Below are 25,431 nucleotides of genomic sequence, written 5' to 3' on the forward strand. Positions count from 1 at the left end.
CCTGGTAACTGTGATATGGACTGGCAGGTTTGAGACAGGATGTGAGTTCACTGGACTTTTGTCTAATTAATGTGGTTTATCTTATGTTCTTGAAGATAACTAAAATACTAAAAAAGGGTGGAAGGCTTCTCTAAGGAGAAAGGCTAAACAGGTTAGAAGTTCAGACTCTTTAGCTTGGAGAAAATGTGACTGAAAGAACTTATACAGTAAGTGAAGTGTAAAAAAATCATGAGTGGGGTAGAATGGGTAAATAGAGAATAGTTGTTTACCTTTTCAAACATCATTAAGACTCGGAGACAACCCATTAACTAATAAGTAGCACATTCAGAAAAACCCCGAGAAAGTACTGGCGAACAGCAAAATATAGAACATCAAACAACTCACTTTAGCCAATCACAGAAGGCATGCCAATTTAAAGGGAAATACCTAGAAAAAGGCATTCCACGCGATCATCCCATTTAGCCCATGTTGCTCTCATTGTCTTAACCACTTCCTAATGTTACCCACATGCTTGGGCATCCAATGTTGTCTTTGTGATTTATGTTATATTGAACAGATTTCTCGTCCATTTTAAACTAGGATGATTGAACATCTGCATCGTGTACCTAGAGGAGTCCTTGGTACGATATTGTTTGCAAGCTCCACATAAATTTCAGGATTTACAGTGTAGGCAGCTTTGATGTCAAAGTATGAGGGTGACATTAGTAAGTGGTTAAGATAATGAATGCAACACTGGATATTTAGTTTAAATACTATGGAAACACATGCCTGAATAGGATAATGTGGAGGAATGGCCTAGTGGTTAGGGTGGTGGACTTTGGTCCTGAGGAACTGAGTTCAATTTCTGGCACAGACAGCTCCTTGTGACTCTGGGCAAGTCACTTAACCCTCCATTGCCTGCCGCATTGAGCCTGCCATGAGTGGGAAAGCATGGGGTACAAAATGTAACAAAAATAATTGAATGATATGCCTTATTCTAGGCATTTCTCTTTAAGTGGGAGTGTCTTCTGTGATTGGCTGAATTGAGTTGTTTGGTGTTCTATATTTTACCGGTCGTCAGCTTGCCATTATTAGCTGTATGAGCTTCAATCACGCCCTCAAGGAGCCTGTGGTGAAACAAGTGGCCCTTGTTGAGGCTGGATTATGTATGTTTGAGCCTAAGCAAATGAATTTCTATGTGGAACAGAGAGACGAAGAGCCATCTTGCTAGGACATTGGATGTATTGTAAAAAGTGAGTGGCTTAGACCAGTGGAGTAAGACCATTCTAGCAAGAGAGTTGCAGTATTATCAAGCTAAGTGTACTATTTTTTTAATTGATTGCTCTGCACATTCATTTATATTGTTATTTTTCTGAAACACAGTTCAAACATGCTGTACTCCCTTATTGTGCCTCTGCCATGCAATTATTTTTGTGGAAGAAGGGGATTTCTTTTTTGACATATGGTTGTTCTCCACTTATTTGAATGTGAAGTTTATTTACCATCTTGCCTTTTTTTATGCTTTAAGATTATGTTAAATGTGATCTGTGATTGGATACCCTGGCCTCTAATGAGTGGAGGAGTGGCCTAGTGGTTAAGGTGGTGGACTCTGGTCCTGGGGAACTGACTTCAATTCCCCCTTCAGGCACAGGCAGCTCCTTATGTCTCTGGGCAAGTCACTTAACCCTCCATTGCCCTAAGTACAAATAAGTACCTGTATATGTAAGCCACATTGAGCCTGCCATGAGTGGGAAAGCACAGAGTACAAATGTAACAAAAAAAAAGGATTGGTGCCCTAATTTAGGATCTAAGTATGTATTATTAGATCTTGAGGGCTTTGAAGCTTTTCGGAGTTTTTCCTCATTTTTTCACTTTGTTAATTGTTAATATACTGACAAACATACAGTTTAGGTGATAGCAAGTGTATAGCAAACTCCTTTTGTTGAGGAAGCGGTAATTGAAACCTCCCATTAATATATTGTTGCCAAATTTGCTATCTTCTCTTACTTCTGTTAACATTTTATAATCTGTTCATTCTGGCCTGGTGGACATAGTATAGCTCTATCAGTATTCTTTTTCCTTTCACACATGGCATCTCTACCTATAAGGATTCCATGTTAATGTTTCTTGCTAAATATTTATTCTGTTAGCCTCGATTCCCATTTTTTAACATATAGCACCATCCTACCTTCAATTTGATCCTCCTTATCATTGCAATATAATTTGTTCCCAAGTAACATAGTTCCCCGTTGGTTTTCCTCCTTCTATTTCCTCTCTGAGATGCCCATTACATCTATCTCTTCATTTAGTGCAATATAAACTAACTCTCACATCTTATTTTTTAGACTTCTAGCATTTGAATTTCAAAGTGTCTTTTTTAAAATTTGTATCCACATCTGCTAAGCAGTTGACAAAGATAATTTGCTGTCTTTATTCTGCTCTACCAATGGCTTCTGACTTAATTTTGCTTTTGTTTCAATCTATTTATTGGGATGCCTTAATCTCTCTGATTTGATGGTCCCGTTCAAAGATTCCTCATTCTGAGCCTTGCTTTTATGACTGTCAGCTTTTCCCCAAATTCTAGTTTAAAAGTTATTCTATCTTCTTTTTAAATGTTAGTGCCAGCAGTCTGGTTCCATCCCATTTAAGGTTCTGTTTAATTTGGTCTCAAGATCTGGGTACCATTTTTCCTGAGAAGGAATGGTCTTTAATAAGGCTTTGTGTCTTGATTCTCTTCCTCTGCATCCTTGATGTTCTTCTTATTGCAACATACCTTATGGACACCAGTTAAATTTCACAAGGTTAATTTGCTTGTTTCAGACTTATGTTGGTTTTGTGGATCTGATCAATGAATCTTGAATCACTTATTTTTCTTTTGTCCCCTGGTATTTACATTCTGATCTCAGGTGCAAGAGAAAATGATTCAAGTGCTGTAGTTGAATGCCTTTCTTGCCTATAACTGATTGTTTATATCACCTTCATCATATACTGGTACTTGGTCATCAGATGTTTTGTCCAAAATTTGCTTTTTGATAATAGTAACAGCTTTACAGTCTGTTATGAGATGTTACTACGACTTACTACTAATCATTTCTATAGTGCTACTAGACATACGCATATTGGAAGCATACCTCTCATTTTGGTATTTATTTTTGGTGGAATACACTTTGTATGATTTATAGATATAACCATGTTTTTACAGAGAAAGCTGGTACTTTGGATCGGCATCTCGGGATTTGGGAATATGTTGAGAATGCATAGTGAATCCCTGTAATGATTATTTTATGTTGTCTTGTGAGGGTTAGGGGAAGGGGGCATGCTATTCTCAAATTCCTGTACATTTTCTTTTGTAGTTGTATGAATTTGGCAATGATAAAACTCAATAAACAGTTGGAATTTTAAAAAAACATGCACTGCTGACCTCGTGTTCTAATAATGTCTGATTCATTTACCTAAATAATTTGTTAAATGCGCAGTATTATTCATAGCTCTAAACGGGATCTAGTTGTATGGTTAGAGGTGGTGGAGAAATGTGAATATAGATAATGCCTACTTCTGCATGCAAGAGAGTTTAATTACTAAAGACAAATAAATGAATAGTAATACCAAGATAACCAATAATGTGTAAACAACCAGAAAAAGGAATTGGGTGTCATGATATTTTGAACATTTAACTGTGCAACTCTGTCCCCCTTTCCTATATCTACATATGCTTTCCCCAAACTGACCAGAATAATTTTCTTATCTCCTTGATTATCTGCATCTGTTACCCCACCAGGTGCATGAATTCCCTTTACCATTAAACCATATTATGTGGTAATTGCCCATATGTCTCAGGAGGCACATTAATTCCATTTCCAGTAGGAACAATTTCAGGTTCCCCCAGCATAGCTTAATTAATACTAGGCTATGTAAATTAGCACCTATGGCTAATTTTTGTTACTCGCAATGGCAATTTAGCATCTGGATCAGTTTTCCAGCACTTCAATGTGGTAATCTTTTTTGGTTCTGCCCAGATTTATTTGAAAATTAGGAGTTAACATTTAAACTTCCATTTCCACAAACAATTTTGTCATAAATTTTCCAAGCATTTTTATGTCAAGTGGGTATCCAAACAACCAGCCCATTTGCTACCACACAGGAGTCTGTATCAATGTGACATTTTCCCTACCCATTGTGTTTTAGGGACTGGAAAACAGCATACAATTCTGCATATTGTATTCTTTGATCCTCACCAGTGGTAGTTGACAACTGAGTAATACTGGCTTTATATGATACTGTTTTACAGCAGCACTTTCCCCCTATGTATACCTGAGCCATCAGTGAACCAGGCATGTTTCTTGTCCTCAGGGGAGAGTTCTTCATATGCTACTGCCCATTTAACTGAAGATTCCTCCTGCAAAGATTCAATGAGGCCACTGCACTGGCCCCTGTTCTGGCTCACTCCTGAATGTACAACTTCCATTTAACTACATTTGCTTCCTGTGTATGTCCTATTTGATGGGTGTGAGGAGAACTCATCACCTAATTCATAATAGGAATACCTGACACATATATACATCATGTGTGATGTCAATTACTCTGTGTCCAACAGTGCCCAATAACAAGCCAGTAACTGCTTTTCAAATGGCATATATCATTCCCCAGAACGGGGCAATTTTTTTTTAGTCTAAAACCCTAGGGGCACCCATCACCCCTTTTGTTTTTGCGATAAACTCCAATTAGCATAAACATCATGCTCTATGGGCCACAAATCCATGGCTGTTTGTATAGCCTGCTTACAAAAGCTTGAGTGTGTTTTTCTCCAATTAAATTCAATATTTTTTCTAGTTATTGCATATAAGGGACTCACAGTTTGCCTTAAATAAGGTATATGAGATCTCCAAAACTCAAACAGACCAATACATTTCTGTACTACCTTTTTGATGGTAGGACTTGTAAAAACTGAAAAAAGATACCAGCCAAATCAATTACCTCATACCATTTCCCACTATGTGTTTGAATTTGTTCTACTAATGTGTTTGAATTTGTTCTACTGATCACATCTGATACAGCACCAGTCAAAGGAGGAGTATACATTTTCAATTCACTTTAATCTACTGTCATGCACCAGCTTTATAAAGGGGGTGCTCTTCTACCGAATGGGGAAGGGAGCCCACAGGCTCGCTGCTCCTGGACTCCTGGAACAACACTGCGGACACTGGAACTCAGGATCAAGAAAGTTTTATTAGCATGGAGTTTTCAAATCCATAAACCCAGTTACAGTGTCCACTCGGATAAGGCCCCCAGGCCTTACCCCCCTTGTTCAGAGAAAAAAAGTACAAAACAAAACATAGAACAACAATCCTCAGGATATCTGCTTCTCCAAAATAAACACAGTCCTTGGAACACAGTCTTTCTACTCACTCAGGATTTACCAGGCCCAAAGGAATCCTTCAGCCACCTAGTAAAAACTGAAGGATTTTGTAATAGGTTCTGAAGGCACTCATCAGTGAAACTCAGAATGTTGTACACAGTTAAAAACAAAACAAAATGGTGCTCCAGGTAAAAAAACCTGGAGGAGCAAAGGTGTAAAGAAACCTCATGGGAGAACAAGGAGAAAAAGAAGAGGAAGTGAGATTCAATCAAAATAAAGATGACCGAGGAGTAAAAGGGGCAATCAGGGAAGACAAAGCCATAGCAGAGAGATTAAATTAACTCTTCGCTTCACCGAGGAAGATTTGGGCGTGATACCGGTGCCGGAAATGGTATTCGAAGCTGACGAGTCGGAGAAATTTAATGAATTCTCTGTAAACCTGAAGGATGTAATGGGGCAGTTCTACAAAGTAAAGATTAGCAAATCTCCTGGACCAGATGGTATTCATCCCAGAGTACTGATAGAACTGAAAAATGAGCTTGCAGAGCATTGTTAGAAATATGTAATTTATCCTTAAAATCGAGTGTGGTACCGGAAGACTGGAGGTGGCCAATGTAACGCTGATTTTTAAAAAAGGTTCCAGAGGAGATCCGGGAAATTATAGACCGGTGAGTCTGATGTCGGTGCCGGGCAAAATGGTAGAGACTATTATTAAGAACAAAATTACAGAGCATATTCAAAAACATGGATTAATGAGACAGTGTCAACATGGATTTAGTGAAGGGAAATCTTGCCTCATCAATCTACTACATTTTTTTGAAGGGGTGAACAAACATGTGGATAAAGGGGAGCCGGTTGATATTGTGTATCTGGATTTTTAGAAGGCGTTTGACAAAGTACCTCTTGAAAGACTCCAGAGGAAATTGGAGAGTCATGGGATAGGAGGTAGTGTTCTATTGTGAATTAAAAACTGGTTAAAAGATAGAAAACGGAGAGTAGGGTTAAATGGTCAGTATTCTCAATGGAGAAGGGTAGTTAGTGGGGTTCCACAGGGGTCTGTGCTGGGGCCGCAGCTTTTTAACATATTTATAAATGACCTAGAGATGGGAGTAACTAGTGAGGTAATTAAATTTGCTGATGACACAAAGTTATTCAAAGTCGTTAAATCGCGGGAGGATTGTGAAAAATTACAAGATGACTTTACGAGACTGGGAGACTGGGCTTCTAAATGGCAGATGACGTTTAATGTGAGCAAGTGCAAAGTTATGCATGTGGGAAAGAGGAACCCGAATTATAGCTACGTTATGCAAGGTTCCACGTTAGGAGTCACGGACCAAGAAAGGGATCTAGGTGTCGTCGTTGATACGTTGAAACCTTCTGCTCAGTGTGCTGCTGCAGGTAAGAAAGCAAATAGAATGTTAGGTATTATTAGGAAAGGAATGGAAAACAAAAATGAGGATGTTATAATGTCTTTGTATAGCTTCATGGTGCGACCACACCTTGAATATTGTGTTCAATTCTGGTTGCCGTATCTCAAAAAAGATATAGTGGAATTAGAAAAGGTGCAGAGAAGGGCGACAAAAATGATAAAGGGGATGGGACAAGTTCCCTATGAGGAAAAGCTAAAGCGGCTAGGGCTCTTCAGCCTGGAGAAAAGGCGGCTGAGGGGAGATATGATAGAGGTCTATAAAATAATGAGTGGAGTTGAACGGGTAGATGTGATGCGTCTGTTCATGCTTTCCAAAAATACTAGGACTAGGGGGCATGCGATGTAGTAAATTTAAAACGAATAGGAGAAAATGTTTCTTCACTCAACATGTAATTAAACTGTGGAATTCGTTGCCAGAGAATGTGGTAAAGGCGGTTAGCTTAGGGGAGTTTAAAAAAGGTTTGGATGGCTTCCTAAAGGAAAAGTCCATAGACAGTTATTAAATGGACTTGGGGAAAATCCACTATTTCTGGGATAAGCAGTATAAAATGTTTTGTACTTTTTGGGGATCTTGCCAGGTATTTGTGATCTGGATTGGCCACCTGTTGGAAACAGGATGATGGGCTTGATGGACCTTTGGTCTTTCCCAGTATGGCAATACTTATTTACTTATGTAAGAATCCAAGATGTAAAAGCAGAGCAAAATTGCACACAATATACAAGGTGCAGTCACATTGTGGTACAATATAGAGGCATTATTCCAAAAGATGTTACACGATGTGATACCCATAAGTGAGCCTTCTCTGGAGTAGCCCTCACACTCTGGAATACACTGCCTGAAAGGCTCTGCTTAACACAAGACTATCTCTACTTCAGGAAGCAGGTGAAAGCTTGACTCTTCAACCAGGCCTTTAATGGAAGAAGTAACTAACTTGTTAGTCTCACTCACTCACTCACACACACACACACATACACAAGGAGTGACTCAGGCTACAGACATGTTTTTCCACTCCTACCTTAGCTGAGATAATATTTAACCATCTCTCTGACTTCATGTGCAACTTTCTTTAAATCAGTCATCTTACTTTCTAATTCTTCTTACTGTCTTACCTATCTATATGTTACATCTTTTCTTTACCCTTCACTATCAATTAAAATATTCTACTTCGTATTGTGTTTACATTGTAAGTAGTATGCCATGCCATACTTTGTATTGTTATTTGAATATTTTTACTGCTTAATTGCCTATTGCTCATGTTTGATCTATTCTTACTGTACGCTGCCTTGAGTGAATTCCTTCAAAAAGGTGGTAAATAAATCCTAATAAATAAAAAAAATAAATTATGATATTCTCCATTCTTGCCCTAATAATTCATAACATTATATCTGCTTTCATGGCCACCAACTCACACTGAGCAGATGAATTCTATGATGACATCTAGATGCTTTCCCTGAGTGATGAATCCTAATATGGAACTTTGCATCTGGTAGCTATAGTTTAGATAGTTCTTCCCTACATGCATCATTTTGCACTTGTCAACATGAGTGTTTGGATGCCTAGTCACACCACACACAGCGAAGATGACTCAAAGAATGATCAGACGATGTTCCAAAAGTCTAAAAATGTATTAATCAACATCCAAGACTTGACACGAGCTGTGCTTCAGCCTGTCCGGCCTGCCTCTGAAGTCTAAAAAAAATATTTAAATAAAAAACTATAATTTAAACAAAATGACACAGTTAAAAAAACCACAAATATATCATAAGTCTCAGGAGTCAAAAAAAATCTAAAACATTTAGGGTTATGTATAACAACAATGAATCTAATGTAAACAACAAATGTTCAAGATCAAAGTTTTCAGGCTAATTAGGCTAATACAATACAGAATAACCTAATCAAGAAAAAGGTTAAACGTAGATCCCATCTTACAATGATATACCCACAGACATCCTAAAATATTTATGGACTCATTAGCAGTATGATATCTAAATATGCTATTAAATAGCTACTGTTGTATCTGGTTGTGAGCCCTTGGATCTAGGCCAAGGCCTAGGGCTGACTGAGCACACGCTATCACAGGGACTGAAAGGCTACAAAGCTCAGCACGCTCAGGGAGACCAGAAAGCACAACCAGGATGGAAAGAGAGAACACTCATATGGGTCAGAAGGCTGAATTGGAACCCACATGTAACAGACTTCAAGCACACAGCTGAACTGGAGCCAACACAATCTGGAAGAAAGGAGAAAGGAACAAAACAAGGCCCCCTAACTAAAATACTAACCAGGCAGCGCAGCGTAATGCCACAAACGAAAGGTAAAAAGACCAGTACACGCAAGTACAAAACAGTAACTGAAGGGCTGAAGAGTACCCATACAAAGAGACAGCTCACACTGTGCCAAAAAGCACAGACAAATGGAAGAGCAACTTGCACAGACTCAAACAGCAGATACAGCAAGTAAAGAGTACGGGCAAACCACACAGCGAAACAGCTCACAGCTGTGCTAAAAAGCACAGCTAACTGGAATAGCAGCTCACACAGACTCAAACAACAGATTCAGTTAGTAAAGGGTTAAAGACAAACCACACATTCCACAGGTTTTAAGTTTAAGCCCACCCACCCCAAGACTGACACTTCCTAAATAGCCTTCTGCTCAGCATCAAGGGCTTCCTGCTCTAGATAAAAAGGACCTCTGTTAACATATCCATTGGTTGCTATTCTCATTATATATCACATAGGATACCAATCTACCTTCTCTTCCTTAAACTTGTTCATCAAGCTTCTCTCACTGTTGGCAGTACCATATTGGCAGTATAATTGAAAAATCATTGTTAATCAGCTATACCCATAGATCAGGATCAGATTTATTCTAGGTCTTACTTTGCAAGATTAATCTATTGAATTAGGTCTACAACCAACCGGTACATCAGGGAACAAAAAAAAAAAAAAACCAAATACCCTGAAGGAAAAAGCTCAGTCACTGAATTTCAAATAGTCAGATACATACATTGAATTCCACCCACAAAGTAAATCTTACCATAAAACTACACTTTAACTACCTACCCCCTATGTCCCATAGAACAGGAGTAGGAGAAATAACAGGTAGTTGTGTGACAGGCTACATATTTTATTATCACAAGTAAAACAGCCCCTACATTTGGAACTATGGTAAAGAAACAAAGAACCCCTAAAGCTACTGCCTTCAGTACAGCTTCTACCACTGTCAAGACCAAACCCTTGGACCAAGACAAGATTCTGGTTCATGTGATAAATGTACATACATTTGAGTCCCTTGTGAAAGAAGTACGAGAACTAAGAGAAGAAGTGGTAAGACTAAGAAACATCTGGGACAACCAGAAATTTGACCAAGAGACACAGGTCAAAACATTGAGGACTTCCAGCAAAGGGAGAGAAGATCTGGGGCAAACAGAGCACAGCTGGAAACAGGTCACCAAGTCCCACAAGATCAATCCTCCAACTCCACCTTCTATTCAACTAAAGAATTGGTTCACAGCCCTGGAGGTAGAAGAGCTAGAAACATCTAAAAAAACAGGAGGAAACAATGTCCAAAAATGCCATCACAGCTGGACAATTGGCCCAAAGAAAGTGAAAGGTAGTGGTGGTTGGAGATTCAAGTGACAAAACTGCAGGAAAAAAGGGTGGAGGTGTGGCATTATATGCTAAGAATGATATTCAAGTGACAAAACTGCAGGACATTTGGAGTATGGAAGAAGCACTGTGGGTTAAACTGGAAAGAGGGAAAGGAAAATGTATCTATATCGGAGTGATATACATACCTCACAGTCAGAGGAAATGGACAGGGACTTAATTGAAGACATCCGCAAGATAGCTAGGAAAGGGGAAGTACTACTGATAGGTGACTTCAATATGCCGGATGTTGATTGGGGTGTCCCGGCTGCGGGGTCATCTAGAAGCAAAGAGATCTTAGATTCCCTACAGGAAGAATTGTTCCAGCAGTGGGTAATTGAACTGATGCGGGATGGAGCTGTTCTGGACCTGGTGTTTACGAATGGAGAGTACGTTTCTGACGTCAAGGTGGCGGACCATTTGGTATCTAGTGATCATCGTATGGTTTAGTTAAATATTAAAACAGAAGAGAGGGCTCATTCGAGATTGAAGGTCCTGGATTTCAAAGGAACTAACTTTGCCGAGATGGGGGAATTTCTCAAGGAACAGTTAGCGGGATGGGAACAGCTGAAGGATGTAGAACAGCAATGGACAAGACTTAAAGGAGCTATATTAAAGGCAACTAACCTTTATGTTAGAAAATTACATAAAAGTAAGAGAAAAAGAAGGCCTCTCTGGTACTTGAATGTAGTAGCTGAAAAGATAAGGGAAAGGAGGCTAGCCTTTGCACGTTATAAGACAACTCAGAAAGATGAAGACAGGAAAGAATACCTAAATAAGCGGAGAGAAGCTGGAAAAGCTATCAGGAAAGCGAAGCGGCAAATGGAGGAAAAGATAGCTAATACGGTAAAATTGGGGGACAAGACCTTTTTCAGATATGTAACTGACAAGAGGAAGTGCCATAATAGCATTGTGAGGTTAAAAGCTGATGAGGGAGAGAAATATGTGGAAGATGATAAGGATAAAGCTGAACTGCTTAACAATTATTTTAGCTCTGTGTTCACGAATAAAAGATCGGGGGTAGGGCTGCAGAAAACAAAGGCTAAAGGGGATGGATATATGGTAGACCAGGACCCGTTTATGGAGGACTGTGTTCGTGAGGAGCTTGCCAAACTAAAAGTAGACAGAGCGATGGGGCCTGATGGGATACACCCAAGGGTGCTTAAGGAACTCAGAAGTTCTGTCGGCTCCACTGACGGACCTCTTCAATGCTTCCTTAGAAACTGGAGTGGTCTCGGTGGACTGGAGAAGGCCGGATGCGGCATATGACAAAGTTAAGAGGGAATAGGCTTAGGAGTAACCTAAGGAAGTATTATTTCACAGAAAGGGTGGTGGAGGCGTGAAATGGCCTCCCGGTGGAGGTCGTGGAGTCGAGGACGGTTCCAGAATTTAAAAAGGCATGGGATAAGCATGTGGGATTGCTTAGGAACAGAAAGAATTAGGGGGTTACAGAGGATGGGCAGACTGGATGGGTCATATGGCCTTTATCTGCCGTCATGTTTCTATGTTTCACACAGAGCTCACAGCTGTGCTTGAAAGCACAGCTAAACAGAAGAACAAGTTCTCACAGACTCAAACAGCAGATTCAGTAAGTAACGGGTAAGCTCACAGCTGAGAGAATTAACACTACAGCATCCTATACAAGCAGGGGTAGGCTTAAATAGGGTCTGGCATCTGACATCTGCCTCAGACGTCAACACAATCCCTGATGTAGCCAATCAGGGCCGAGACACTGTCACTACCATGCTTGTTGCAGTAAGATCATAACAGCTACAGTCTATGTTTAACCTTTACATAAGAACATAAGAGTAACGATAATGGGTCAGCCCAAAGGTTCATCTAGCCCAGTATCCTGTTTCCAACAGTGGCCAAGCCAGGTCACAAGTACCTAGCAGAAACCCAAATTGTGGCAACACTCCATGCTACCAATCCCTTTTTATTGATTAGGTTATTATCTATTGTATTAGCCTAATTAGCTTTTTGGGACTTCATAACATAGTAACATCGTAAATAATGGCAGATAAAGACCTGAATGGTCTATCCAGTCTGTCCAACAGTCACATTCATTCTCAATTCTAGCTTAAATCAACAATGAACGTGATATTATATACTTGATCATGGTCTTTCTTTGGTGTTTCTGGGACATAGACCTTAGAAGTCTGCCCAGCTCTGTTCTTGTGTTTCAACTACTGGAGTTGTAGTCAAAGCTCATTCCAGCCTTTCCAAATTTGTCTTGTCATTGCGAAACACAGACTTTAAAAGTCTGCCTTGCACTGTCCTCACATTCAACATTACTGGAGTTTCTGTTAAAGCTCTCTCCAGCCCATCCTACAACCGGATTGTTATATGCGAGACTTAGACTGTACAAGCCAGCCCAGCACCAAGCTTAGTCGATGCTGCCAGAGTTACCATCTAAGCATCCACCACTTGACGTGCAAACACATATGTAGTCCTATAAGTTTTGTTTTCTGTACCATTTATTTTCTAATTGTCTGATGATTCTTTGAGTCACCTTCACTGTGTGTGGTGTGTGTTTACGACTGCGAGGGTTTCTGTTCCTTTGTGTTTTCATTGGATGCCTAGTCTGCCAGTCTTGCTTGATCCTATTGCAATTTCTTACAATCCACTTATGATTTAACAACTTTGAATAATATTGTCCCATCTGTAAATTTTATCACCTCATTTGTTCCCATTTCCAAGCTATTTATAAATATAGCAGCCAGCAGCACAGAGTCCTGGAATAAGTCACTTTTCTCCATTGAGAAAATTGATCATTTAGCCCTATTCTTTGTGTTCGGTCTTTTAACCATTTCCTCAGGAGTCATGGGTTACTTTGTCCAATGTTTTTTGAAACTTGAGATATATTGATAAATATGGTCCAGCTGGTACAGTGTCTTATTCTTGCATTCAAAAACTGTAGCAATTTGGTAAAACAAGGCTTTCCTTTGGCTAAATACATGTTTGCTTTCTCTTATTAAGTGGCCCTTTTACATTAAAGCATTTAGGGCTAGATTCTATATATAATGCCTAAAACAATTTGCATCAAAAGAAAAATATACCCAGGCATATTCTATAAAGTATACCTGAATTTAGGTGTACTTTCGAGAATAGGCTTGAATTTCCATGCGGTTTATAGAATATGCCCAGTGCCCATCCGTGTGGCTACATTTAGTCATGGGTAGTTATGCCAAGTAAATCTTGGTGTAAATGCCGATGTCTAAAGGCCCCTTTTACTAAGCAGTGGTAAGCCCAATGTGGGCTTACCACTCGCTAAACAGGAAGTGCTGCCGGGTACCGCAGCAGCCCAGCAGTACTTCCCACCTCTAATGCGCTGTCATATCCGGCACTACAAAAATAGATATAGATATACTTAAAATCTGAATGACTTACAAAAAGCCCAAAATATAACCTTATAGATGAAAGGCAAAATGTTTAGGTCTCCTTCAACTTTGATCAGGGTTTTGCTCCACTTCTTCAGGGATACTCAAGGACCTAGTTTTTCTGGTGCTACATGCTTTACTGCCATGATTTCAGTGGAGGCATATTTTATAAAGGCAACTTAGGTTCCTATGTGCTTTTACAAATCAGCCTCAGTAGTGCACAAATTTACACCTGCTCTAAGGCAGGCATAAATGTGTGCATGTGTTGTATGCATTGGCACATGTATTTTATAAAGATGCATGCACATTGCAACTGTGTCCCCACTCCATCACTGGAAATGCCCTATGTACACTACACATATGAGTATTAGTCTTACACATATTCTGTCACACAATGTTAGAAAAGCTCCTTTTCCATGTGCACCCAAATAAATAAACCATCTTTCTGGACTTGGAGAGACGATTCAAGATGGCGGCGTAACAGGCAGCGCCGAAAGGTCGCTCTGAGAACCAGCCCGGGAGAAAACTCTTGCGGACAATATGCCCCATACTAAAAGGAAGGGGTTGACGAGGATAGTTCCCCCACCTACCTCGACTCCTTCATTGCCTCGGACGGGACTAGAGCGTTTTTTCAGCCCGATTTCCCAAACAAGCAGAGATGTGGATCCCATAGCAGGGCTCCTTGGGGAAGTGGAGGTCCCGCTGGGAGAGGATGTATCTCTTTCTCCACCATCTACTAGTAAACCTCCCTGCCCAGCATCGATGGCGAGTACCGATGTGGATCAACGCCCTACCGGAAGTGTATCAGGTGAGATCCACGGTGAAGGTCGGGAAGTTCCACAGAAGACGCTGGGAGCAGAAGTCGTAGGAACCTCAAGGAAAACGCAGGAGGTAAATCTTGAAATGATTTGGGTAAAGCTGAACAGAATGGATATGACTTTACAACAAACATCGGGTGAAGTCAGTAACTTTAATAAGAGATTTGGTGAGTTAAATGCAAAGGTAGACCTGCTAAAAGAAGAAACAGCTGAAAAACTGACTGTTATTCAAAAGAATGTAAACTCTTTACAAGAATTTAAAATAAATGTGGTGAAAGATAATGTTGAACTTCGGAGACAAATGGAACAAGTTGAAAACTTGAATAGAAGGCTAAATCTACGTTTACTGAATTTTCCCAAACTCCTAGGGATTACTCCTCTAGATCTATTTAAGAGATATTTGAATGAGGTGTTGAAAATGCCTCTGGAAGCTATACCGCCTGTTAATAAGTTATATTATATTCCTACTCCTAAAGGAGAGATTGGGAAAAGTCAAGAAGCTCAACTTATGAATATAGATCCTGGAAACATTTCAGCTATACTTGAACAAACACTTGATGAGACAACAGAAAGGTCTACATTGATAGTGTTTTTAATATTCGAACAGGACTTGAATAACATAATGAAACAGTATTTTAAGAATTTAAAAACCTGTTTTGGGGGTATTAAGGTACAGATTTTTCCTGATGTTACAAAATCAACTCAGCAAAGGAGGAAAGCCTTTTTGGCATTGAAATCAAGAACTGTTGAGATAGGAGGGATGTTTTTCCTGGCCTATCCATGCAAGTGCCTTGTGAGACTGGGTCAGGTTAAATATACATTTTTTTCACCAGAAGCCCTTAAATCTTTTCTAGATTCTAAACAATTGTAATACTACAAGGGAATATTACGCCACCTAATTATTATTTTTTTTTTGTGAATTATTGTTATATTTTCCCCATAACTCTTTTTGTCTCCTCCAAAAATGAGGTCTAAGGAAGCAATAATTATCATAATTAATTAAGAAATTATACTATTTTTAAAGTAGATTTTACTTCTGTAAGAAGTTTTCTTAAGGAATGTTATTATTTCTGTATAAATTTTATTATGGCTGTATTTCAATAATAAGTATATTCTTGTTAAAATGTAAAAATTTAATAAACAAATTGAAACATAAACCACCTTTCTGAAATGACTTCTTGAGAGTGATGAAATTTATGACAGAAAAACTATCACTGTCTTATCTGCATCTTCCAAGTCTCTGCTCCTCTTGTGAAATTATATACCTCATCTCAATCTTACACTGAGAGAGATGCATCATCCATATTTTATAGAAGGTTAGTACACATGGGTTGTTGCTTATTTATATATTAATGCCTGTTTTGCAGCTTAAAATAAAATCACATTTAATTCTTTTATACAATATTGATGTTTTATTTACTTTTCCTAGGTGCAATAATATGAGTTCCTAATTATAAATATGTATCATATCACATGTTTTCTAGCATATTTTCAAATGATACACAACATTTCAGCACTGTGATCCATTCTTTATTGTGCAGATTTTCATTCCATTTATGGCCATCAAGAAGTAAAGAATACAAATGTGACCTTGGAATGTTACTATATTATTCTTTCTATGTGATAAAGCATTATAGGATATAGTTTATATATAAAATGTATTATGTAAAAACAAATGTCTTTCCTTTTCTCCTTCTGACAGTCATGACACACACAAAAATTATGCACAAAAGCCTACTATATATCTTTAACAGTTGCATTGGCTCCTTCAGCTGAAACAGTTTGTATATTCTGGCATGACATAGTAGCATGGTCATTGACCTAATCTTCATTATGAGCTTAGCAGGCAACCACGGTAAATTTAGAAACTTTTTCAAGCAAGTTTGGAGGAATTGGTTCACTAGGACTTGAATAACAACTAACTGTTGCTCACGCTGAACTGCACATGTTATACCACTTTAAAATATTACAATAAAACAACAAACTCTTAATTCAATCCACTCAAAGTCCAAAATCATGTCACCCTTTGTTTAACAAAAATATGTCTCTTTTTTTCTCTCTATAAAAACATTTCCTGGAATGGCATATCACAGTCTTTTTTTTTTAAACATTTAAAAGAGATTGGCAGTGGTGAGGAAAAGGTAAAAGGCACTGACTGACTCAAAACTAGAGAGTGGAATGAGAGATACCCTTGCCTACAATGATTCTGAGTCAGGTGGAGTCACTGCAGCTTGAGGCTTAATAAAGAGGCTGGATGACAGAAGGAGATGTGGAGGGCAATATTCAAAAGGACTTCCATCTTGCATGCATTTTCAAACAGGGTACATCCTGTTCAAAAATGTCAGATGGATGTCTGTGCTCTGGAAACGTCCAGAATGGGAGAAAACAAAGGGCAAGGACATCGATAAAGCAGCATTTTTAGAAAATGGCCAAGGAGATATCCATGCAGAGCAGAGAGTCAGCAGTTAATGCTGTGGTCTCTAATCAAGGAACCAAGTTCAAGTCCCACTTTAACTCTTTCCTTTTCTAATTGCAAGCCCTCCAGAAACCGAAAATACCTATTGTATATACACCACTTCAATAGCCTTCAGGCTTGCAGGTGTGTTATATATTTAGGTACAGTAGGTATTTTTCTGTTTCTGGAGGTCTCACATTTTTTTAAAATTGTATCTGAAAGGGGATTTGAACCTGGGTTCTTCAGTTTGTAGTCCACCACACTAACTACTAGGCTACCTCTCAGGTTTGCTATGTGTTCTCTTAAGAATGCCCATAATACCTGAAGCTGTCATACAGCCTGGTCTCCCCTTCTGGTTTCAGTTTCAGGGAAGAGGGAGGAGGAGAGCAACCAGTAGGGGATTAGGGAGGTGTCATGCCTTAATCCCTCCAGTGGACAGCTGCTCAACCAGAGCACTTTTCTGTAACCTAGATGGTCCTGAAACAAGATCTAAATAAGGACAATAAGGACATCCTTCTTTTTAGACATGAATGTTTCATCCCCCTCAGTAATTGCTGTTGGACGTCCAGATTTCAGGTCCTCCCTAGTCCTACCCAAAACACACACACAGCATGCTCCTTTGCTATTTGAACATACTGCAATGTTGGATGTCCCTAATCTGCGTTTGCAAAATCAGGATTTGAACTTTTCAAGCACATGAATGTCCATTTCAGCCTTCAGGCACCCATATGCTTCGAAAAGGAGTGCCACAGAGAGGAAAAAAAAAAAAAGGGAGAGCATACCAGAGAGAAAGAAATACTGAAAACAGCAAGGAAGCTTACCGCTGACTAAAAAGGGAAGTACTGCCGGGCTACCGCAGCAGCCCAGCAGTAGTTTCCACCCACAGCGCGCATCATATCAGGTGCTACAAAAATATTTTTAGTTTTGTATTGCTAGTGTGTACCCAGTGGTAATCAGCCAGTGCCATGCGCTGCCTGGCTACTGCTGGGGTCCCTTACTGCCACCTCAGTGGGTGGTAGTAAGTGCCCCCCCCAAAAAAAATGTTCATGCGACAAGTGCTTCACTTGCCACAATGGCCATTTCCTGAAAAAAACAAAGACCTACCTTTTACCCGCTGTGATAAAAGGGGGCCTCAGTGCATGTCAAAAACACCCTTTTGCCGCAGCTTCGTAAAAGGGGCCTTAAATGCATTGTGACTGCATTGGTGAGGGTTGAGATACAGATAGAGCCAGACAAGGGTATAATAGTAAATCAAGACTCATTATTAACACAAAATATCCTGAAGCCAGAAATAAACTGGTTGATATTCAAGATGTGGCACCAGCATTGAATATTCAGCACTAATTTGTGATGTGCAAGTGGATCCTGGCTGAATATTGGCCTGGACTCACTTAAAGATTTCTAGCCAGGCCCTGAACTGTTATGATTCTGACCCCCCCCCCCCCCCGAACATTCCAACCCCCTTCCAATCGCCCTCCCTTTCACCCACTGGAATATTGAGACCACCACCCCCCACTCAGGACCGTCCAGGCCTACCTGCCCAATCCATGATGGTCTAGTGGGAAATGGGCAGGAGTGATCCATTCGCCTTTCTCTAAATAGCTACCATAACCTCTAGCAGCAACCTCACAGTACTTTGGAAGCTTAGTATAATCAGCATGGAAATGGACCCTAATATACAATTATTTACAAAGTACTGGCTATATATATTGTAATAACTGTAATCCCGGTAGCAAACCTTCAGGGGTGGTAGGCTCCCTTTAGCAGTCCACAAATAAAAGTCCTTCCAGAAAACACAGCTGTTAGTTCCCAACAGTTTATTTCCCCTCCTCCACCAAATCTCAGTTCCAGGGGTTAAAGTCCCATTCGGTTTCCAAAATAAAGCAACAAGAAAAAAACTTCCCTTTAAATCCAAGTTCTTCCCCCAGTTCAACAGCCTGGGTTTCAGTTTTAAAAGTCTTTCTGCTGGGGTGGTTGCAGAATGGCAGTACACCACCCACAACACAGCTAATTGACTCCTGTGACCACCCACTGCCTTCAGTCCCTGCAACTCTGCCCCAAAGTACAATTACAGTCCATGTCCACTGGTTCCTCCAAACCTGGTGTGTTGGTCTCTCCAGCCTCCCCTTCCTCCAAACACTCCATTAACTCTGCCTCTCTGCTAGGCTGTTGGTTGGAGACCTCCTCCCCCTCCCAGGTGGAAGGAATCTTGTACTGATTTCTAACCCACGGGTATTGAGCTTTGTCATCCCTGCTCCCCCTTCTGGCCCTCGCCTGCCATCGCAGCTGCTCTCTCCAGTCCTTTTCCCCCTCCCTTCCACGTGGGGACCACACCGGGATTTGGGACCTACCACCCCGATCCCTTCTCTCAGGGCCTTGTGGGGAATGTAGTCTGGCCCCATACCTCCTCCTGAGCTGCTTAGACCCTCCAACCTCCTTACACACCCCCCACCCCCTTCAAATAATTGCGACTCCACGCTTCCTCCAGGCTACTTGCTGGGGAGTTCGCAATTCGGGACAGGGCATCAGCGTTCCCGTGAAGCTTCCCCGCTCTATGCTGTATTTCAAAGGAAAAAGCTTGTAACGCTAAATACCAGCGGGTGAGTCTGGCATTCTGCCCCTGCATTTGTTGGAGCCATTTCAGAGGTGCGTGGTCAGTAATCAAAACAAAAGGATTGCCCTGCAGATAGTATTTCAGAGTTTCTATAGCCCACTTTATAGCCAAACACTCCTTCTCTATAAGCGTAATGCTGCTCTGCCGGGTGCAGTTTCCTACTCAGAAAAAGGACAGGGTGCTCCTCCCCTTCAAACTCTTGGGATAACACCGCCCCCAAGCCAGTCTCTGAGGCGTCTGTTTGTAACAGGAAGGGCTTCTCCAAATCTATTCCTTTTAAGACCGGTTCCTGACACAGGAGGTCTTTCAACATTTGGAACTCCCCACGATCTGCCTCTGTCCACTTTAGGACATTAGGGCACCTTTTCCTCAGCATGTCAGTAAGGGTGCTTGACCTCTCCGCAAATCTAGGAATGAATCTGCGATAATATCCTATCAGCCCCAAAAAACCCCTCAATTGTTTTTTGGTGTGGGGCAGCAGAAAATCACGCACTCCCTGCACTTTATCCCTTAGGGGTTTGATAACTCCCCCTCCCACAATGTATCCCAAGTATTTTACCTCTTCACTAGCAAACACGCACTTCTTTGGGTTCACTGTTAGGCCTGCCCGCCTGAGGGATTCTAGCACCGCTTTGACTTTGGGCAAATGGGACTCCCAATCTGAACTAAATATGACAATATCATCCATATACGCAGCAGCGTAGTCCGAATGCCACCTCAGCAACTGATCAGCCAATCGTTGGCAGCACGCTGCCGCCCCATTTAACCCAAATGGCATTCGTCTAAATTGGAATAACCCTATAGGGGTGCCAAAGGCTGTTTTGGGCTTAGCCTCCTCTGTCAGTGGCACTTGCCAATACCCTTTCGTAAGATCTAAGGTAGTTAAATACTGAGCACGCCCCAGTTTGTCCAGTAAGTCATCTATCCGGGGCATGGGATAAGCATCAAACCGGGATATGGCATTTACCCTTCGTAAATCTATACAAAACCTCTGAGACCCATCACTCTTTGGTACCAACACCACTGGACTGGACCAGGGACTAACTGATTCCTCTATGATACCTAAGTCCATCATTTCCTGTACCTGCCTTATAATTTCCTTCCTCTTAAATTCTGGTGTTCTATGGGGCCTCTGCCTTACAATCCTACCAGGCTCGGTGACGATATCATGGGCCACCAAAGGGGTTTCCACAGGTAGGGGATTGATAACATCCTGAAACTCCTCTATCATTTCCCTTACCCATTGCCTCTGCCCATGGGATAGAGACTCCCCAATAACAGGTTTCCCCCCTCCTGTACATCACTTAGTTGAGGACCCAACTCCTCTTCAGAGACTGCCACCCACCCTTCTCTCTCTATCCACGGTTTCAATATATTTACATGGTAGGTCTGAATCCTACCTTTCGCATGCCTTACCCGATATGTCCATGGGCCTACTCTGGCTGTTACCACGCAGGGTCCCTTCCACTGAGAAGTAAACTTATGGGGGTCTGAGGCCACCATGATGAGCACTTTATCTCCCACCTGAAATTTCCTTACTTTTGTGCCCCGGTCATAATACCCTTTCTGGCTCTCTTGGCTGTGCCCCAGGGTGTCCTGCGCAAACGCCGTGACCCTCTGAATCCTTGCTCTTAACTCCCTCAGGTATGTACTAACCTCCCTGGGCTCTTCCTCTCTCTCTACCCATGCCTCCTGAATTATGTCCAGAATGCCCCGCGGCAATCGGCCAAAGACCAATTCAAAGGGGGATACCCCTAGGGATGCTTGAATATTCTCCCTACATGCATATAAAGCATAGGGTAACAACTGGTCCCAATCCTCATATTTCCCTTTCAAGCCTTTCCTCAACATCTGCTTAAGGGTTTTATTAAATCGCTCTACCATCCCGTTTGTCTGGGGATGGTAGGCAGCTGTGGTAATGTGGCGTATGTTAAAAGCTTCCCACAGTTCTCTTAACTGTCTAGATTTGAAATTGGACCCCTGATCCGTAAGCATTTCTCGAGGGAATCCCACTTCACAGAAAAGCTTGACCAATTCGGCGGCTATACCCGTAGCTCGTATATTTCTCATTGGGAAGGCCCAGGGAAACCTAGTGGCCCTATCCATGACTACTAAAATATATGCAAAACCCCTAGGTGTTCTGATGAGGGGTCCCACAATGTCCATAGCCATACTTCTCATAGGTTCTCCAATAATAGGCAATGGTACCATAGGTGCCCTGGGAGGGTATCGGTCCACCAACCGCTGACAGGAGAGGCAACTTTGGCAATAATTCTGGACTTCCCTATGTACGCCAGGCCAATAAAAATGCTCCAGCACCTGTTTCAACGTACTCTGGGAGCCCTTATGCCCTGCCAAAGGATGATCATGGGCCCCTCTTAGAATAAGACTCCTAAAGACCCTGGGAATTACCAGCTGGCCTCGCACCGGTCCCCCCACCGGATCCTGTATTTCCCGGTACAACAATCCCTCCACCATCCGAAACTGGGGAAACCCGCCTGAAGGCCCCCCTTCCACTTGTTCCCAGGCCCTTTTTAATACCGGGTCATCTCTCTGCTCCTGGCCAAAAGCGGGAAATCTCTCCACCACCTCTTGTGGCCTCCATGGCATAGCCTCTCCTTCCCCCAACCTCCTTAGGGCCCTAGCCCGGCTATGCCTCTCCGCCTGCCGTGTTTCTCTAGCCTTCCTCCCTTTACCCGGTTCTCCCATTATCTCCTCATGGAAAGGGAAGAGCTGCCCTACCGAATCCTCCCCCCTATCCTGCGACCCACCCCGAGCCTTCTGAGCCCGAGTAGTCACCCACCCTGTGACCCCTTTCAACCCCCGTACAAACAGCTCCCACTCCCTCCCCAAAATGAGGTCAAAAGGCAGTTTTGGCAGGATCGCCACATTAAGCCACCCTCTCCCCAGAGGGCTCCCTAGTTGGATCCTGAACACAGGGTAGGCAGTTGAAGACCCATGTATGCACCTAATCTGAATCATTCCTACATACTGTCCGCCCTCTTCCCCCAGGGCGGTGCTCTGGATCCTATTCCACAAGACCCGGGACATCATCGACTGATTGGCCCCCGAGTCTAACAGGGCCTTAACTGTCACCCCTCCCACCTGAACCTCCAGGAAGAAGAAATCCTCGGGGTCTGTTCCCATATGTCCCGCACAACCTAGTCTTTCCCTACACTCCTTCAGCATGTGGCCGGGCTTCCCACATCTAAAACACCTTCTTCCCCCTGGACTGGGACCCGGGTCCCTACGACCCTCCTCCTTCTTTCCCCCAGTCCCCGTATTGGCATGAGTACTTCCCCCTTGACCCCTACCCTCTTGGCTACTAGGGAGGAAGGGGTTAGTAGGATGTCTCCCTGCCTCAAAATAGAGTTCAGCTCCATGAATCACCCCTTCCAATGAGCGCACCCCTTGCTTAATGAGCCACTCGCGCACTGGGGTGGGTATGGCAAACAAAAACTGTTCCACTATAATCTCCTCCACCACCTGTTCTGCAGTCTTCTGTTGCGGCTCCAGCCATTTATAGGCTAAGTCTTTCAGTCTCTGGGCAAAAACCCGGGGCCGCCCTTCCCTCCCCGTAGTAGTCTCCCTAAAAAGTCTTCTATAATGGTCTCTAGTAAGACCTAATCTATTTTTAAAGGCCGCCACTACCTGCTCATAATCCATGGAGCTGTCCGCAGGCATGGCCTGGTATGCAGCCAGAGCTTCCCCAGCTAGGCTTCCTGCCAGTCGAACAGCCCACTGTTCTTTCGGCCATTGCACTGCCCTGGCGATCCTCTCAAATGTAGCAATAAAGTCATCCACATCATCACCCTCCCCCATTCGTCCCAAAGAAAAGGGTCCAAACGGAGGGGTTCCTACCCCCATGGGTAAACCGGCCACTGTACCCGGGGCTGCAACTTTATCCAACAGGCTCCCTATGGCTTGCATCTGACCTTGCACTGCCTGGAGCAGAGGTACATGCTGTTCCTTGGCGGCTTCCACCACTTGCTGCAAGACCTGTTGAGCCCCCTCCTACTGCTTCTGAAACTGCGCAGCCATCCAGTGAAGCATTTCTTTCTGCTCCACCTGCCTGGTCTGGAATACCCTGAAAAGAAAACCAAAAACACCAAGTGCGATACCACTTCTTTTTTTTTTCTTAATTCCTAATTTGTACTGCTCTTCTCCCACCACTCCCCTTTTACACTACCCCGCCTGGGTTCCTTGGCATGACCTGTGTTCCCCCCTTAGCTTCACACTTCAATCCAGCATTCATCCCCCTTCAGGTACCTCTTACCTGGGGTAACCGCTGGTCTTCGCTTTGCTAAGGGTGGCCTTGTCAGCTTCACTCCGGCTGCTCTGTGGTAGCTTCAACCGAGTCCCATCTGGGGTGCCACTGTAATAACTGTAATCCCGGTAGCAAACCTTCAGGGGTGGTAGGCTCCCTTTAGCAGTCCACAAATAAAAGTCCTTCCAGAAAACACAGCTGTTAGTTCCCAACAGTTTATTTCCCCTCCTCCACCAAATCTCAGTTCCAGGGGTTAAAGTCCCATTCGGTTTCCAAAATAAAGCAACAAGAAAAAAACTTCCCTTTAAATCCAAGTTCTTCCCCCAGTTCAACAGCCTGGGTTTCAGTTTTAAAAGTCTTTCTGCTTGGGTGGTTGCAGAATGGTAGTACACCGCCCACAACACAGCTAATTGACTCCTGTGACCACCCACTGCCTTCAGTCCCTGCAACTCTGCCCCAAAGTACAATTACAGTCCATGTCCACTGGTTCCTCCAAACCTGGTGTGTTGGTCTCTCCAGCCTCCCCTTCCTCCAAACACTCCATTAACTCTGCCTCTCTGCTAGGCTGTTGGTTGGAGACCTCCTCCCCCTCCCAGGTGGAAGGAATCTTGTACTGATTTCTAACCCACGGGTATTGAGCTTTGTCATCCCTGCTCCCCCTTCTGGCCCTCGCCTGCCATCGCAGATGCTCTCTCCAGTCCTTTTCCCCCTCCCTTCCACGTGGGGACCACACCGGGTTTTGGGACCTACCACCCCGATCCCTTCTCTCAGGGCCTTGTGGGGAATGTAGTCTGGCCCCATACCTCCTCCTGAGCTGCTTAGACCCTCCAACCTCCTTACAATATATATATATATATATATATATATATATATATATATATATATATATATATATACAGTGCACTCCATTTAAGTGCACGTCGGATAAGCGCATGCTCTGTTTAACTGCATGCCGTATTTCGGTCACGTTTTTGGCACCATCAATTTCTATGGGGACAAACTTCGGTTTAGCGCACCACTGATAAGTGCAAGATTCGCTTATATGCATGGTTCAAGACCGCTCCCCTGCAGGAAAGACTCTGCATAAGCGCACACATGGAATATGGAAGCCGATTGGCGCGTGATAACCAACAAGATTTCAAATTTACTACCTCTTTAACTGCCACAGGCAGAATAAGTGAAAGAATGTTGTTAGGGCGTACACCGGGGTCATCGTCGCGGCGGAACTGTAAGACTTTAACACTGGCTGAACAAATAGAAGTTCTTAAAAAATTAGAAAACAAACAAACAAAGTCAAGCATCTATTGCTAAAGAATATAGTGTCAATCCCAGTCAAATTTCATGTGTCTTGAAGCGGAAAGACCAGCTTCTGGAAGACTGGCAAAACAATACAAATCCACAACAGAAATGAAAATGGGCGGAAACAGCTGAGGAGGTAGAAGATGCTCTTGTTCTGTGGTTTTCTCGAGTCAGGAGCAGACAGTT

The sequence above is a fragment of the Microcaecilia unicolor genome, chromosome 1 (assembly GCF_901765095.1).
Source record: "Microcaecilia unicolor chromosome 1, aMicUni1.1, whole genome shotgun sequence".
Classification (NCBI taxonomy): domain Eukaryota; kingdom Metazoa; phylum Chordata; class Amphibia; order Gymnophiona; family Siphonopidae; genus Microcaecilia; species Microcaecilia unicolor.